This window comes from Nelumbo lutea, chromosome 6, assembly GCF_056320005.1.
Source record: "Nelumbo lutea isolate HS-2025 chromosome 6, American lotus-T2T, whole genome shotgun sequence".
Taxonomy (NCBI): Eukaryota; Viridiplantae; Streptophyta; class Magnoliopsida; order Proteales; family Nelumbonaceae; genus Nelumbo; species Nelumbo lutea.
In genome coordinates, this window is record NC_142689.1 from 34,192,629 (window position 1) to 34,205,353 (window position 12,725).

The 12,725-nt window shown below is 36.8% G+C and overlaps 1 pseudogene; it reads left to right on the top strand.

Moving 5' to 3' along the window:
* The window catches only part of LOC148848465 (putative ABC transporter C family member 15), a 73,692-nt pseudogene that overhangs the window by 7,107 nt on the left and 53,860 nt on the right, over nt 1-12,725 (top strand).

A 12,725-nucleotide genomic window follows, 5' to 3' on the forward strand; every position in this document is an offset into this window, starting at 1 on the left:
GGTGTGCGCTCTGTGAGGAGCAGATCCCAATTCCTCCCAAACTCCTAAACACTTATTTCTTAACAGCTATACCTCATAAGCACGCCCCCCCCCCCCCCCCCCAAAACACCCTCTTTTCATCTGGTTTTTATTTTTTGAAAGTTTCTAACATGTTACCGTAACCCACCCATGTCACACTTGATCAACAAAATTCTCCCAACCAGGCCTACACTAACAGGATATTATGCTGGTATTGGCATCCTTAGACACCAACTCCTCCCTCTATAATAGAAAGACCATCCCTAAATTTGTCCCTGAACTCTAACAGTTGGAACAGATAGCAAGTCTTCCTATGAGGAAAATGGGGTAGCAACCACAATGATGCATAATGAATGTGGTGTGGGATATAAGATGGATAACATGAGAATCTAGAAGTTCCAGGTACTAAATAATTTTGTATATATTAATTACAGGCATCTGAAGACCAAATTGTGCTTGACAAGGAAATGGCAGGCAGATTAGGTTGGTGTGTTTTCACATGTATACAGGTTCTAGGGACTATTATCGTCATGTCACAGGGCAAGTATTTGTAATCTTCATTCCAGTGACTTTAATCTGCATATGGTACCAAGTAAGACACTTCAACTGTGACAGTTTTACCCCTATAGTTTTATTTAGAAGAGAATCTTTACGATTTAGGTTTTTGGGTCAACAACAATACACAATATGAATCTAATAATATGTGATCAATGCAGCAATACTATACATTCAACTGCAAAAGAATTGGCCCGGTTAACTGGGATTCAAACAGCTCCAATTCTCCACCATTTTGTGGATCTGCAACAATCCGTGCCTTCAACCAAGAAAACCGCTTTATTGAGACAAATCTCATCCTCATTGACAAGTACTCAAGGCCATGGTTTCATAACATGTCGGCAACGGAGTGGATTTCTTTCAGATTGCACATACCGTCCAATTTTGTGTTTGCATTCTCAGTGGTTTTGCTCGTAAGCCTCCCTCATGGAATTATTAACCCAAGTGAGAATCATGAGCATGCATTTTCACAAGATGCTTATCAGCAGGTAGACCGTAAAGATGGTCCACAAATGGCACACCAGTGAATATCGAAAATATGTAGGGCTTTCACATTTCATCCATCAATTGTCCCCCTCCCACACACACACACAAAAAAAAGAAAAAAAAAAAAAAAAAAAACTCCTGCATAAAGAATAAACAATTAGATTTGTGTAATCAAATAATATAAAGATATTGTCACAGTATATTTCCTAGGTTGGATCCAACATATGGTTGGTGCTAGACACTCACTCACTTGCAGGCAGGTTCAAAGTATCAATACAATACACCCCATATCAGGCATATTATATTATATCTTTAGTTTTCTATACACCTATTTAAAGGTATTTTTAGGAAACCAGTGTTTTTTATTGATTAAACAATACAAAAAAAAAAAACTGAGATTTTGAAAAAAAAAAAAACTAAAATAAATAAAAAAGCGTGGGGTAAAAAGTATCAATACACCCCTGCCGGTGTATTGGGGTGTATAGATATTTTAAACTTTGCTTGCAGGTGTGCCATTTGTATTAACAACCTACGTCCTTATGGTCTCCCTAGCAAAGATATTTAATTTTCTATTCTGCATATAATTAAGAACAGTTCTTTCTACATGAGAAGATCTACAAGGAGTTTATTTGGAATTCTATATCTTTACAGGAATTGCAGGATTGGCAGTAACATATGGATTGAATCTTAACTCACAGCTAGCCAATATGGTGTCCACAATATGCAATGCAGGAAATAAAATGATCTCAGTAGAAAGAATTCTACAATATTCAAACATTGCTAGTGAAGCCCCATTGGTAGTTGAAGATCATAAGCCACCAAATAACTGGCCACATCTTGGAAAAATTTGCTTCATTAACTTGCAGGTAAGACCTCTAACATGTAATATTCTGTAATAACCAAACCAAACATAATTGGCTGAGCATTCATGAGGCATGTTATTGGACATATAATAAAAATCAAGGAAGATATAATTGGTCAAAGTAGGGGTTTCAATTGACCGATTTTGGGTTGGACCAATCCGAACCGAAATTAATCAAATTGGATTCGAACAGCCCAATATAAAAATTGGGTTGGACTAAATCCAAACAAATTCATCCAAAATCTTATTGGTTTGAATTGGACTTAAATCAAATCTTCGTAATAGAACTGAAAACCAGAACCTTTTTGTGTTTTGCAAGTACTAGTTGACAGAGCATATGTGGGGGAAATTTTGCAAAAAAGATGTTTTTGAGATCAAGAAGATTAATAGTCTATCGTGAAAAAGATTAATCTATAAAATGAACAAATTAAAAAAAAAATTGTGAAGAAGCTTTGATTTTAATCATTAATGTTTTCAAAACCAGACTAGACCGGATGGTCAGACCAGAAAATTTGAGAACCGGTCATCTGATCGGTTCCGCTTTACCCCAAAACCACTATTTGGCAAAAAACTGTTGATTTGGTCAGTAAATCACTAACCCGGGTGGTTAAACCGTTTGACCCGAGAATGGTTTTTGGCCATTTTTTTGGGTTTTTTAAAATTTTTAATTTTTAATTTTTTTTATGTCAGAGTGGGTCGTCCGTTCAGACCGAACATTCAAACTATTCAACATAAGAACCGGACCCCATAACGGTTCCCTATCCAATCCGATTTTAAAAACCTTGATTTTAATGTTCCATATTTTCTTTATTTTAATATATTTTTGTAATTTTATTTTGAACTTCTACTAACATGGTCATTGGGTTATATAAAGATTTTTTATATTTCACTCGGTTTGGATTGGGTTGAACCCAATCAAGTTTATTTACATTTTAATGAATTAGATTGGATTTGGACTAGATTGGATCTAGTCCATTTGTAAATGAATTCTCATTAGACTATATTGGGTTAGACCAAATCCAATCCAATTGACACCCCAAGGTCAAAGTAGTACATACATAATGCATACATGTGTTTATAAATTAAAATTATAAAATTGCATTTAATTTTTATTATCTGCAATAAATATAAGCTTTATAATAATATAAAATCCTTTGGGTGTCAGAAAATAGAAACATTTAAATAAACAAGACAAGTCTATGATAATGGAAACACATCGTATCATAGTCGAACCCAAAAAGAAATATTAACCAACCGAATGTTAATGGTTGGGGCAAAGTGGTGGAATACAAAATTGATATTTGTCACAAAATCAAAGAGGATGTTTGGTTCGTCGGTGTTTTTTCAATAAATGCTGCCACCTCACCGTTTGGGTTGATAAACGTTTTATTGGGTTTGAAATAAGTGTTTGAAAACAATGATAAATGTTTTTTCATTAATTTTCGTGAAATAGACATTTTGTGAAACCCATAGCTAATAGCATATCGTTATGTATCAACCCGTATTGGCCGATATATATTGTTCCGGGACCTTTCCGATACACCCTTATAGTGGGCGTATCAGGGGTCTGACCGATTCAGGGGATGGAGGGGCCCTAGACCAGTTCCCTTGAACCAGTTTTGAAAAAAAATAAAAAAAAAGTAAAAAAACAAGTATCGAAACACTCAATACACCCATACCGACATATGGGATGTATCGATATTTTGAACCTTGACTAATAGGGCATTGACATGTAAGTTGATTTGGCGTTTGAGGTTTCCAATTTGGTGCGTCGCGGATCTACCATTCTACAAGAAAAACAACCTGCCCCAAATCCTTACCACGACAAACCCCATTGAGAGAGTGCTCTTCTCATACTACCCGGAGGCTGTGGACGCCTTTAAGTTTGCCATCAATCCCCCACCTTGACACCGGCAAGGTGCTTCGTACTGACCACTCGGCCATGTTATTTTTTGGCAGCCCTCTAACCCCCCCTACAAGGTGCTTCATACACCGTTAACCCCCTACAAACTTTCGTTGTTGTTTCTTGCCAATTTGAATGGTATGTCCAGTGTCCCCTTCCTCTAAACATTGAACTTCCTTTTCCTAATTATTTGGATGTTTCTAGAGGTTATGATTTCTCGTGTTTGGTATTTCAGTCCATGTTTGATTTTTCATGTTTCCCTCTTGTCCATGTTCTCATCAACAAAACAAGCATCATCTTCTTTACAATTTGAGGGCCTATACCACACATTTTGATCATTGGATATAGTTTACATCTAAGATCCACCGTTGGATTTCAAAATCGGTCATTGTTTGCAAGTATGAATAATTTGGACCATTTGATAAACTCAGTGGCTCATGAATATCAAATAATAATGTCACGCCAAATCACCTATATGGTTGTTTCTTAAAACACACCACCAAACAATCAACCATGAGGAAATGTTTATTTTTGTTGAGTTGTAAAGTAACTTTATGGTTTATTTCTTGAAACGCCTAAAAAAAGGCCCAAGCAAACAAATGAACAAGAAACATTTAAACTAAGTATGTTTTTGGTTCTATGGGCATTTATGGATGGGTTGTTTATTTGTATTTTTTCACTTTAAACGTTTTTTTATTCTCCACCTCCGATTAATACCCATTAAAGTGTATTGCATCAGCATTTGGTTTCAAGAAACACTGGGATGTTGGGGGAAACAAGAATTTGACGTTTCCCTCAAATGCCCCATGCACAAAAATCAAAGTGTTTCAGTTTTCTACCATTTATTTGATAAACGGTGAAACCAAACAATTGTTTCATATGCAATAAATGCCAATGCCTATGTAGTGCTGATGTGGTAGCATCTTTTCAATAAACGCCTATGGAACCAAACACAACCTATGTGGGTGTTTTGCATCAATGCCATTTTTTGAGAAAATTGTGCCACCTAGGTGCCACATTAGAGAAAACAGTGCTTCAAACAACACCCTCTTGTTTGGTACCATTTTTATAGAAAAAATGTTGCTCTATACCACGTCTTGGAAATCAGGAAAGCGTGGTCTGGAGTAGGAGTGGCAATTTTTCACCCAACTCGTTGAACCCACCTAGTATCTAATCCACCCAATCCGCCCATTTAAATGAGTTGGTTTGGGTTGGGTTGTGGATAACCATTGGGTTAACCATTACAAACATAAGTATTAATGCCTTAGCCTTTTTTTTATTTTCTTCATTTGAATTAAATAATTTATAATTAATGCATTAATTTTCTATTAATTATTGGCTAAACTTAGTTCTGTCTTGAATCAACACACTTCACCCAACATAAATCCAAATCAATTTGACCCAAGTTTGGACCAATTCAATGTGGTCTAACCCGATCTAGCATATACTGATATGGGTCGACCCAAATCCAAAATAGGCCTTGGGCGGGATGGCTCAATACCGTTTGCTTTGCCCCGGTTTAGGTCATCCAGTCCAACCATTATTCACACAGCCCGACTCACCCCGTCACAAGTTGATCCTATCGACCCGAATCCAAAATGGCTTGGGCCAGGTGGGGTATGAATCCTAAACCACTCCGCTTGCTTTGCCCAATTTGGATAGTCCTGTTCGGTCCATAATTGTACAACTTGACCTGAATCTGGCTCGGTCCGATTTACTTCTTTTGACCCGCTTTGGGCTAGTCAGTTTGGCCCCAAACCCATGTGCAAGCCTGATATGATCCGACCCAAATCAATCCACCATTTAACTGAACCGGTCTAGTTTGGTCCAATCGAATTGAATTGGTCCGATAAGGGTCCGATCCAACCAATCTGAACCGATTCGATCAGGGTATGGTCCGACCAAATTGATCCGAATCTAAATGGTTCAACCACTCTTGATGTGATTAGATCGAAGACAATCCAATTAGATAGTTTTAGTTGGTGTAACCGGTTTGAACCTAAGTGGTTCATCAAATCCAAAACCCGAACATAGTTACATGGCTTTGTTGCTTGTGTGAAAATAACATGCATATAATGTGATTTGAATCTTCACCACTTATATAAATAACAACCACTATTACCAATGACAAACTTATTTGTTAAGGAGTTAGTTTTTTGTTTTAAGTACATAAATATAAGATTAATGGGTTTGGGTAGGTTGGATTGGGTTAAAGTGGGTTTGGGTTAAACCCAACCCACTTAATTTTATATAAATTGGTCATTAACGGTTTGGCGGGTTAAATGAGTTTACTCAACCCAAACCAAATCCAACTCAATCCGCCCAATTGCCACCACTAGTTTGGAGCAATACCAAATTCAATGTTTTTTGATAAAACGATGCATTGATGCGAGTGGTGCAATGATGTGGCACCATCTTAGACATTGGATAATATAGATCATGTTGAAAATGTTGTTGTCAGCACTAATGCCAAATAAAACTAATGTTGTTGTCTCAAAAATCAGCGTATGTGGCAGCATCGGTTCCCAACAAAAAAATGAGAAAATGATGCTTACAACCACATGCCTAGCACCATTTTTTCTCATAAAATAGTGCAATGTTCCCAGCATGAATGCTAAACACCTACTAAGTAAGTGTTTGGTATAACTTCCGTTTATTCACTAAACGTTTGCACTTGATTTGTTTGCAAAACTGAGAAAAGTAATAATGAAATAATTTATTGACAACTAGGCACCATTAACACCATATCGACATAACAGTGAATAAACGCCTAACCATTGGGGGAAACTTAATTTTAACGCTTCCCCCAACAGTAGGTGTGTATATAAGTCAAGGCCAGTTTTTGCAAGTTTCTATGCGTACAGATCAGCATGATGGGCTAAATGTTGAAGTGGCACATATGTGGCAGCGTTTATTGAAAAAAAGCCCACAGTTCCAAACACTGCTTATGTGTTTTTTCTAATAAATGTTTATGAAAAAAAATGCACCCCCAATAAACACCAACCTACCTGACATATACAAAGTTAGGGGTGTCAGTACCCCTAAGAATAGGTGGTTGTCTCTAATTTACTCAAAAAATAAAGGGAAAATTCCTGATTAGTACCTATACTTTGGGCCTAGTGCCACTTTGGTCCCCAAACTTTAAAACACTACAATTCTATACCTGAACTTTCAAAATGTGCCAATCTAGTACCTGCCTTCAAGGTTCAAAATATTGATACACCCGATGCGTCGGTAGGGGTGTATCGGACAATATCAATAGTGTTTTTTTTGTTTTTGTTTTATTTTTTTTTCAAAACTAGTTTAGGGGGGGCGATTTAAGACTCCTCCACCCCCTGAAACGGTTAGAACCAAGGGTGTATCGGAAAGCCACCGACACGATATGTATCGATACTTTAAACCTTGCCTGCCATTAACAAACTATTAAGTGGCATTTGAAAAGACATAAATGCCCTTCGAATGTCATTTAATTCTATTTATTAACCATCTAAATGTAGATAAAAAATGAAGAGTCCAAAAGGATTGCCTCTTCTATTTAAGAAAGTTGTGATCACCATGATGCCCACTAAGACGTGACCGCAACTTTTTTGAATAGAAAAGGCAATGATTTGGGACTGTTCATTTTTTATCAACACTTAGATGGTTGATAAAGAGAATTAGATGACATTTGAAGGGTATTTGTGTCTTTTCAAATGCAACTTAATCATTTGGGTTAATGAACTAATTAATGGCAAGTACTGATTGACACATTTTGAAAATTCAGGTATTAAATTGTTGCATTTTAAGGTTTTGGGAACAAGTGGCACTAAGCCCAAAGTAGAGGATACTAATCGGGAATTTTCCCAATAATGTTAATCTTCGGTGAATGTGAAGGGGAAGAAGGTCATATGACTCAGAAGAATGCGCTGGTGAAGAAAGCGTAAAGTCGTAGGAGGGAAGACGAGAGACATACAGAAGATGGCGCTAGCCGCCTCTGCTATTGTTCCTTTAAGATTTCAGGTACTTAAGCAATTCTCTTGCATTTTTTTTTCTTTTCTCTTGCATTCTAAAGCAGTGGGAGGATAGTGTTATAACAAAACTATTACTTCACAGAAGATTTATATGAATTAAACATTAAACTCTACTCTACTCCAAGAGAAAATGAATGAACTTGAAGCTTGGCAGAAAAGAAAAGGTCTTCTGTAGACTTCAAGTGACGTACATTCAGACCTCCTTCTCTCATGGAGAACCCTTCAATTCTTCCTCCTGTTTTTTTTTTTTTTTTTTCTGTTTTTACCATCCTATATAGTGCTTCTGTAACAAGGACAAATAGGAGAATGGCAGAGGTTCAATTTGTCTTAAGCCCCTGAAATTGTGAAAATAAACCAGCAGATGTACCATCAAATAGAATAAAATGGATTTTATCCTTATTGCCAGTTCAGGTACTGTATATCTTATTTATGGTGTATTCCATACATACGCACAAGTTCGATATCATAATAAACCATTGCAACTCCTAATCCTAATTTAAACCCCGACTACATATAAACTCTTTTCCATAAATTTAAATTGATTGCAGATTCCTGTTCTGTTGATATCCGGTGTCTTATTCTCTCTTTTTGTGTTATGTTGAGCTTTGATATAGAGTTCTCAGTTAGCATGCTCTGCTGTGGGTCTTATCTGTACTTATTATGGTTAGTCCAAGTAAGGTTTTCCCTTCATTCTAAAGGTTCTCAAATATTTACTATTATCAGAAAATCATAACATTACAGTTTTGTGAACACTTGTAAATAAGTTTGTAAGAATATTATGTGATTTTCTTATTGCTTATTTAAAATTCGTTGATGCCTATGAAGAAGTGGGGCATGGGTTTTAGACACATTATGTGACTTGGTTGGGGTGGACGATGTGCAGGCATGAGGAAATCAAGCATAGAAAGGATGGGATTTTTTTTTTTTTTTTTAGGGGGGGGTTGTGAAGACCAAATTGTATTAATATGAAAGAAACAAAAATTGTAGAAATTTACTACCATGTACAACTAACATCTCCAAAAGGAAAAACTGAGGAAAAGTTACAAAACAATGATATCATGGGTAAGAAGAAATCTGAAAAATGATCAAAACCATACAAGCAAGAAAAAGAGCCATAATGAAGAACTGAGAACCTGGATTCAAGCATAGAATATTGAATACATTTAACACTTTAACTGGTGATTCCTAGTTATTAGAGGTTTGTTGGACCATCAGTCTTGGAATTTCCCATGTAACAATGATGTATGCATTATGAGGGAGCAGAATCTAGGCAAGGCAAATCTACTTGGGTACATCTATGTCTTTAATTCAACTTTGGAGAAATTGTATTTGCAATATTTGCTGTTGGTAAGAAACTAAGAATCTTCATGAATTGTTCTCTAACCATGTGCGATTGGCCACAGAACAGAAAGCCAACATGGGAATCAATGGGAGCAGTGTTTTCCTCCTATATTTTCTTTTAATCCATATTGCCTCTCCTAGTCATGGCTTTATGCACTAATTAGTTGGGATGCACTTCTGAACAGCTCTCATACATAAAGATCTATATATGCTACTTTTAAAAGAAAATTGGTGGTTCAAACTTTCTTGATGATCAGAGCAAAAAGTACAACCGGATGGGGAACAGATCAACTATGAACCATCGTGTCCTGACACTTGAGGGAATAATCTCTTGGTAATTAAGATTTGTTTGTAATTGATTTTTTTATTAGTAAGAGTAGATTTTATTAAAGACAAACTTTAATGTTACATCGAGGTGGGATAATTCTCCAACCCAAACAACCAAGAAATTACAATTTTGCTCAAAACATTTCCTTTCTTAAAGCCCCTTGTTTTTTTGAAGATAAATAAAAAATAAACTTTATAAGTGAAGAAAGAAAAAGATGATACAACTAGGTGATAAGAAATCACCCATTAAATAACAGACTCAATGTATAACAAACCCGCCCTAACAATTTTAACCCCTTAAACAGAAAATCAACCCTACAAACAAGCCAAGACATTAAGAAAAACAAACCCAGATACCACTAGAAAAACCACAACAATATTGTGGAGACCCCTTCCACCAATCACGAGAACAAAAAAACACAAAACTGCAGATCCAAACCCTTCTGACCCCTGCCAATAAACGCAGAAGAAAAACACCCTTATCTCCACCAAAAATATTTGACGAGATACGCAACTCAAGCTTTATCCATTTTCTCATTGTATCCACTGTCTAAAATAGAGCTCTCACTTCTCATCTGAGAGGCTTTATTTATCTTCTTCCCCTTCTTCTTTAGTCCCGCTCCAAATACTCCCAACTTTAACTTGGCAAAGGCTTTTGAAATTTGCACCATTTGATTGTTTTTCTGTCTTCTAAATCTTGTTACTGCATTAGGAGTTTTCTCCATCTTTGTATAAGCCTCCCTTGTTTGGCTAGAGTATTCACCCATCCCATTTGTTGTTCTTCTCACCCATTTAAAAGTAATTGTTAGTTCCCTTGTAGTTCTTTCAATTTCCTGAAGGATATCTCTATGGATCCATGAGATTTGGTTACTACATCTTGTCCAAAAAATGACCACTTGAGAATCTCCTTCCACCTCCAAATGATAAAATCCAAATTTCTTAGAAAACTTTAAAATATGGAGTAGTCCAAGCGGTTCTGCTTTCAATGTATCACTATGCTCTAAAGGTCCTGAATGCAAAGCTAGTGCAAGGACTTTTGAATCTTGGAAACACCTCCTAATCCAGCCATGCCTTGACTACCTATAAAACTTCCATTGAGGTTAAGTTTTATGTAGTTGGTTATCGAGGGTCTCTAGTCCATGAGTTTTCATTCCTTTCCTTGAGCCAAAGCACCACCTTTTTTTTCCAGTTTCTCAAAATACCATTCAATGAGAAAGCTTGAAAGGCATCCAAAGTCTTCACCCAATGTGTAGCTTTAATTTTGTTGTGTCTATGATTTCCACTTTTGGTCTATTCTTTTCATTAAAGATTCTTCCATTTCTTTCTTCCTAAATAGTTTAGACCAGAGCCACCCGTACTGCTTTCCACAATAACCTTCCCCTTTTCTTTGGTTGTCTCAAGAAATATGGGTCAAAGAGACCCATTGCATCCTGAGGAGGAGTCCACTTGCTCCCAAAGAAAGAACAAAGATGCTTTCAAATACAAAGTACAAAAGGATAGGATATAAAAATATGGGAAATTGTTTCATCATTATCTTTACAAAGGAAGAAAATATGAGGGGATGGGCACTTGTTTGACCTTCTTTTATGTAGTACATCAAATGTGTTAATCTTTCCAAGGAAGACTTCCTAACAAAGGGCCCGAATTTTAGGAGGGATTGGCTTACTCCAAATTTCTTTCCTAGGGAAGTGCACCCCCAACATAACAAGCTATATTAAAATATTAAAGAAAGAAGCACGGGTAAAATAGCCATCTAAGGAGATTGACCTCGATAAAAAAGAGGAGATTGACCAAACCCTAGTGTCTTTTGTGCTCTAGCCAAAAAGACTTAAGTCAAGTAAGGCCAAAAGATGAATGAAAGATGCACATTCCAATTCTCTAAGATCCCTTCTAAACCCAAAGTCCCAATTTAAATCGAGGCAGAGAAACCCACAAATTTAGCGATGGTTTGGATTTGTAGTTGGATATTGCATAAAGCATAGGAAATTGGACCTTCATTGGATATTCACCTTTCCAGAGGTCCTCCCAAAACAAGACTCTCAGTCCATTTCCCACATCAAAGTGAGTATGATTGAGAAATAAAGGATATACCTCATGTATAGCTTTCCAAGGGGAAGTTGAAGTTGCATTTGATGCTACATTTGCATCCTAGTTGTTATTTGACTGTCCATGTTTGCTTTCAATAACCCTGTGCCAAGGCCTTTCTCTTTCTAAAGGAAATCTTCATAACCACTTTCCTAGGAGAGCTAGATTCTTTTGGATCAAGTTTCCTAACCCAAGCCCACCATTCTCTTTAGATCTACTAACCTGTTCCCATTTTACCAAGTGGTTTCTCTTCTCATCCCTTTGTTCCCATAAGAAGTCCCTTATTAACTTTTCTAGCTGCCTGGCTATTTTGGTGAGGATACAGAAAGTGGATAAAAAATAAATAGGAAGATTAGCCATGGTTGCTTTGATCAAGGTTATCCACTTCCTGTTGAAATGTAATTTCTCTTCCAAAGTGTCAATTTTCTAGTAAATCTTTCCACTACAGGTTTCTAGAAACTCTTTGATCTTGGATTTCCACCCAAGGGGAGTCCTAAGTGCTCTAATGGCCAACTTTTGAATGCATACCCCAAGGTCTTTGTTTTGTTTTGATAAGTAAAGAATCATATTCCATTAATTCGAAGATCCGTTACATGAAAATCCCCTTAGAGAGGCACGAGGTGCTGCCTCTCCATACAAAAAACACAAAAACTACATCAAAAAGTGCATGACTGTTAAAAAGACACAAATTACAGTTGCACCAAAACAATGTTTCCCTGTTTGTCCCTTGTTTTGCCAAGACCTCAGCAAATGCATCAGCTGATCTCCCAACCCACTATATTGTTACAGATATATTCATTGTTAGCCATTTGAATTTCTTAATCTCATTCTTGTAGTTCCACGTGACATCCTCCAGATTATTTAACCAGTTCACCATTGTCTTAGAGTCCCCTTCAACCAAAAGCTGTTCCACACCCATTTCTTTTGCAAGAATTATTCCTTGTGTTGCAGCTAACAGCTCTGCCCGAATAGAGTTCCCAACACCTAAAGGGCCAGAGTATAGTAAGATAGCCTCTCCAACCTCATTCCTCAGTACACCTCTCAATCTAGAAGGACCTAAGTTGCCCTGGCTACTTCCATCAAAATTCAGATTCAAAGAACTGTGAGGAGGGGGGGACCCAGCTTGTCATTACCTTTA